The sequence below is a fragment of the Thalassophryne amazonica genome, chromosome 19 (assembly GCF_902500255.1).
Source record: "Thalassophryne amazonica chromosome 19, fThaAma1.1, whole genome shotgun sequence".
NCBI lineage: Eukaryota > Metazoa > Chordata > Actinopteri > Batrachoidiformes > Batrachoididae > Thalassophryne > Thalassophryne amazonica.
The window spans coordinates 39,050,266-39,056,265 of NC_047121.1; positions in this window are offsets into that span (position 1 = coordinate 39,050,266).

Here is a 6,000-nt window from a genome sequence, read left to right on the forward strand (position 1 = left end):
CCTTTCCCTGTGCAGAGGGCAGTGTAATACCCCTGTAGCTGTTGCAATCTAGGCAATCCCCCACAAGTCCTTTCTTGAAGACCGTAGGGATGATACCTGTCATCAAGGTCAGAGATGTGCATAAATTCTCAAGTACACAATGCTGAATCCCACACTTTACTTCGAAATGCTTGTTCACTTGTTGGTACACAGTTTTGTGAAATGAGGATGCACAATATAATCAGCAGACATGACGGGTTACAAACCACATTGGTCTTTTTATTACCTCCGGACATGGAGGTAACATTGTTTTTTGTTTGTTCATTTGAATTTTGGCAGGATTATACAAAAACTACTGAACACATTTTCTTGAAATTTGGTGGAAGGATGAGGTATGAGCCAAGGACAAAATCATTAAGGTTTGGGGTAGATCTGAATAAGGGTGCATATTCAGGACATTTTTTTAAAATCTATCTTTAACATTGCGCAGGGATGAGAATAGTTATAGCCCCTTCATACACATTGCGACGTTTGGATGGTGTTTGGACAAAAATGGTGAAACGGTGCAAAACAGTTTGAAATTAGCACACCACAAAACATCGCGCCGACGGGCAGGCGTGCACAAACCCGGTGCGAGAGTTCATGCATGTGCCGGTGTCTCTCAGGCAGGAACACACAGTGCCAAAAACCAGTACCTGTGGGACCACATTGTGCCGCTTATGTGGAAAAAAAAAACATACAACCCACTGGACATGAACCCGCACCATCCAAAAGCTCTGACTGCCAGTCAGAGACTTCACCACTGAGCTATCGAGCTGTTCTTTGAAAGCTGTGGGAATCTGCCTCATATGAGGAAAGACATGGAAGTTTTACAAAAATAAATAAATAAATAAAATCACACGCCACATAAAAATACCATATTTATGAAGTGGGCAATACAAATATGATCCATCTGTTTCTCTGTAGATGACCCATAATCACAGACATACAGTCATGAAATGACATGAATGAGAAGCAGTTCACTTGTCTAATTCATGTCCATATCTGCTGGCGCATCTCCAACTGGCCGCACGCGCGTGTCTTGTGGACGACGCACCGCAGGACACCACATCATGTGGAACAGAGCTCACGTGGGTGACGTGACAGTGAGATCGCCTGCTGCGTGTTATGATCTGAAGGTCTGTTTCAACCTGCAGCTTGTCCATATGCACGCAGTGCACACGTTCGCTCACTGCAGCACATGGCCTCAGTGATATATGTTTTTATTTATGTCTACTTGATAACAGCAAACAGATACATGCGCGTCACAGTGGGCAGTTGTTTGTCCATGTTCATCCAAACACAATACGTGGTGTCCAGCTGGAATGTCCAGATCCACAGATTTACACAGCTGCATCAGTGGGAGGACACACCTCCTGGCATCTGAGCGCACACACCAAAGCCACACTCATTTGGGACTTAGACAGATTTCTCTGCGAGTATGAAAGTGATTGTCTGCAGTCTGTTAATGTGCCAAGAGTGCGACTGTCCACACATTTTCTAAGTGCCATGCAAGCAATGTTAGATGTTCATGCGTGTCGCCTGGAATTTGGCCGACACCTGCCGCGAGAGGGTGCGATGGGTTTGCAAAGCACACGCTTTGTCTTTCAGGCACTTGTGTGCGCAAATAGTTGTAGCAACAGGTGTACGACGCATTGGAGGCAGGTACGCGGTTTGCCCACAATTCCTGTGTCATGCGCACTAAGTGTGCACTTTGTCCAAATTTCGCGCTACGTGTGAAGGGGGCCTTAGGAAGGAAAAAGACTGGTGGGCCACTGAGAGGGGGAATGTGTGAAAAGAGAAACATTTAGAATTTTTCACACTTTAAAGGAGCTATTCTGGTGAATTTTAACAGATGAAAAGATGATTTATATGGATAAAAATGCTCTCATTTATACCTTTAACTGAATAAAACCTTAGGCTATGAATGACAATTCATAATAAATTGTATCAAAATTTATTGTGACCACACATTCCAAATCAGTGTTTGTAAATAAAGAAACCAAATAGCCAGGATATGTATCATCAATCCAATGTACATGTAAATCCTGGTAATTACATAGTACTAACTTACCCCAGCAGTAGATATTTGGTCCAACATCAAAGCAGGTAGTCACAGGGCTGCAGGTTGTTTGGCTGCCTTCGAGTTCTGTTCACCTCGTTTGAGATTGGCTTCATTGATATTAGATTAGATTAGACAGAACTTTATTAATGTCTTGGGAAGAGTCCCTCAGGGAAATTGAGTTTCCACCAGCATTGCATAGCAACACACAGGGCAAGAAGCACACAGAGCATCAAAAGCAAAATAGAAAAAGTATTTGCAAATATAAATTTTTAACCTTTATTTTACCAGATCTTTTTTGCAAGGGAGACCTGGGCAATTACAAAGTGTCTAATTCACCTAACCTGCATGTCTTTAAATGTGGGAGGAAACCGGATCACCCGGAGGAAACCCACGCAAACACACGGAGAACATGCAACCTCCACACAGAAAGGTCACAGGTGGGAATCAATCCCATGACCTTCTTGCTGCAAGGCAACAGTGCTAACCACTAAGCCACCGTGCTGCCAAATACCAGATATCACTACAAGTTTACTGGCTACTACTGTTCCCTCCTTCCTGTCCTCTGTCTTCCTGTGACTCCTCCTCCCTGCGAGTTGTATGAAGTGCTGCTGGTGTGTTCCGAGACACCTGGACACTCTGTCTGTGTTTCGCTGTAAGAACATGAATTTTCAGAGCAGCATGTCCTCTTTGTGCATAGTTCACTGTGACTGCAGCAAAAGTTTCAGATCTGAGGTGTCAACTTTCAAGAAAAAGTCACCAAGTTTGAACTTCACAGTCTCCCTTTTTGTCCAGCTTCGCTGGTACTTCCTTGTCCGGTCACGTCCATGCAAACTTTTCTTTGCAATCTTTATATCGATCTCTCAAGCACACTTGCCATCTTCATCTTTTATCCTCTCTGCATTTTCTTCACCAAAAACTTTCCAAACTTTCAAACTTCTTTTTCGCTTGCCACCATATGCATCCTACAATACGCAGTTTTCACCTGCGCGATCTCGGGCGAGATATGTTTTTCAGGAAAAATAAAGTTTTTACCACTTAGGGTACCCCTACCCTACCCCTCCTCAATTTTCTTTTCTCACCGGATTTGAAATGATATCGACAGGTGCCAAAATTATCCCCAAAAGTTGGGAAACCACAGATCGGTGGGTGATTATCATCCCTGATTGCAATGCTGGGCACAGCTAACCAAAAGGTTAGCATTGATAACCATTAATCAGATAACTGAAAAGTTATTTTATGATGATAAACTGATAAACTGCTAAAAAATTTATCTTTATTACAGATAACCGATAACTATTTGTATTAATTTGGACGCGGCCACATTAGATTACACTGTCGGCTTCTGATAAACCAGTTTCACTTTAAGTGCTGCAGGGGCTGCTGGGTAAATTCAAGGGTCACAAACACGAAGAACACGTGAAAAATGAATAAATAAAAAATAAAACCCCAAACACTGTCATCATCTTTCAAAAACAGTAAAACACAGTATTAGAAGTCACAGTTTATCTCAGTATTAGATACACCGTTATTTATGAGCTAAGAACTGCTGCTTTTTTCACACACTTTGAACCCTGCGGCTTAAACAACCGAAATACATTCATTAATGCATTGATTGGCAGAATAAAATACACTTAGTAAATATAAATTCTTACCTGTTAGTTTCAGTGGGATTCATCTGAATAAATAATCCACATAAAGCGTCCTTTTTTTAAAATCCAAAACAGTGTCTAAACATGAAGAAAAGTCCCTCTCTCTGTACATACAGCTGTGCCGTGAGAGCTCCTCTCCCCCACCGAGTCTTGGTGAATAAATTACAGCCAGAAATAAATAATTATAAAATAATGTTAAAACTAGTCTGTTTTGTTTTTGTGTCAAGTGGACGAGTCACTGTAATGTCCAAAGTGAACCTGAACTACACTACCCACAAGCCTCCCTGCGTCGACCGGCCAATCACATTTTACACTTAATGATGACATCATCACCAAGCGACAGGCAGCCAGTCTGCTTCAGCCATATAACAAATGGACTGAAATGTTTGATTTTAGTGTTTATAAACCTTTTTGACCGTTAAACTTTACAAGCAAAAAAAATGTTACCGGACTGAAAGTTATCGGAACTACATTTATCGGAAGATAATTGGTCCGATGGTGGTTGTAAAGCTTATCTGAAAAGCTAACCTGATAGCAAAAACATTAGCTTTGATAATTATCTGCTATCGGATTGTCTGAACTGTGCCCACCACTGTCTGATTGTGAGATAGGCCAGTTTTTTGTCAATTTTTGTCAATTTTATCAATTTTTGTCAGTTTCTCAGAAAATTAACATCGACCATCATGAAGAAACTCAGGTATTCTTATTATGAGACAATTTAGCAATATCTTAAATTTGGTGTAGATCTCTAACAAGAACTGGATTTTATGGAACAAAATGTGAATTTTATAGGTACGGTCAGGCCTACGTCACTTCTGCGTAGTTACAGCCGCCATTTTGGGTTGCCGCTGAAAACAAACTGTACGCGCACTCACAACCATTGTTGATATAGTCGTCTTTACTGCTGTTTATTCGCAAAGGCTTGCCAATTTGGTCATGTCAAATGGTGTAGGTACGGTTGGACATCCGGGTCCCTGATGTGCGCACACATAGCAACACGCATAGTAACCAGCAAGCCGCTGAACACAAACCGCTGCCGCGCTCATTTCCTACTTGACGTCCATCACGCTCGCATCGTTCTGTCACATTTTTTCTACCAGTTTTCACAACAAATGCCAAGATCGTGTGCTGCAGTAATAGTACTTCAAAGGCCGTGGAACGCCACGGCCGCAGCCAAAGCAGAAATGTGAAGCATCTCGATCAGCCACGCCCCAGGCCAATGAGGGTGAAGTCAAAGCTTCATTTCGGCTCACCTCCTGCAGCTGCCTCTCTTTGTGAACCTGCTACAGCAGTAACCTCACCCAGAGCGTTCCTGCCTCCAGCTGAGTGACCATGAGGACTTGCCTTGTCCAGCGTCACATGATTACGTTAACATGTAACAGGTGTCCTAAAAGGAAGAGTTGAAACACCTGAAAGCAGAGAACTCACAGCTGAAGACAGAATGCATTCCGGCGAGCCGAGCAGAATGAGGAGAGAAGCAGAATGTGGCACTTTGGGAGCTCGAAAAAAACACACTTTTTGACCTTTTAACTTATTGTGGTTGGTAGAGCCAACTGCAACACATGATTGTGGCATTCTGTGTGAAAACTGGTGTATATTAAGTAGAAAAAACCGTGGCAGAAGATGCGAGCGTGATGGACGTCAAGTAGGAAATGAGTGTGACAGCGGTTTGTTTTCAACGTCTTGCTGGTTACTATGTGCGTTGCTATGTGCGCGCGCATCAGGGACCCAGATGTCTGACTGTACCTATTGGAGTGTATTTACAGCAGATGAGTGGAAGAAAACAAATTGGACTAGAAACCCACAACTCGTTTTTCACATAATCTGTGAGCATACAAACATATAATATTTCTTTCTGATGGAGTGAACTCAACAAAAATAAAATGTTATTGTACTTCATACTATAATTTCTTAGAAGACTTAGGTTTATTGAGTTTGTTATTGTTTTTGGGCTTGTATGTTGTGCACCATTGTTTGGTTGTGTTTTGAAATTTTAGTTCATTAACTTTGACAGGTTTTTTTGGTATTTGTCACTGTGTGTGTGTGTATATATATATATATATATATATATATATATATATATATATATGTGTGTGTGTGTGTGTGTGTGTGTGTGTGTTTCTCTGCCATTACTGTGGCTGCGCAAGAAAACTTGTAGAATGACTGAAAAAGCACAGCATGTGGTGCAGTACACTCACAAAACTGACTCATTGGATTGGATTTCCATCTAATAATTATATGTAGTCCCAACTAAATTAAATTACATTA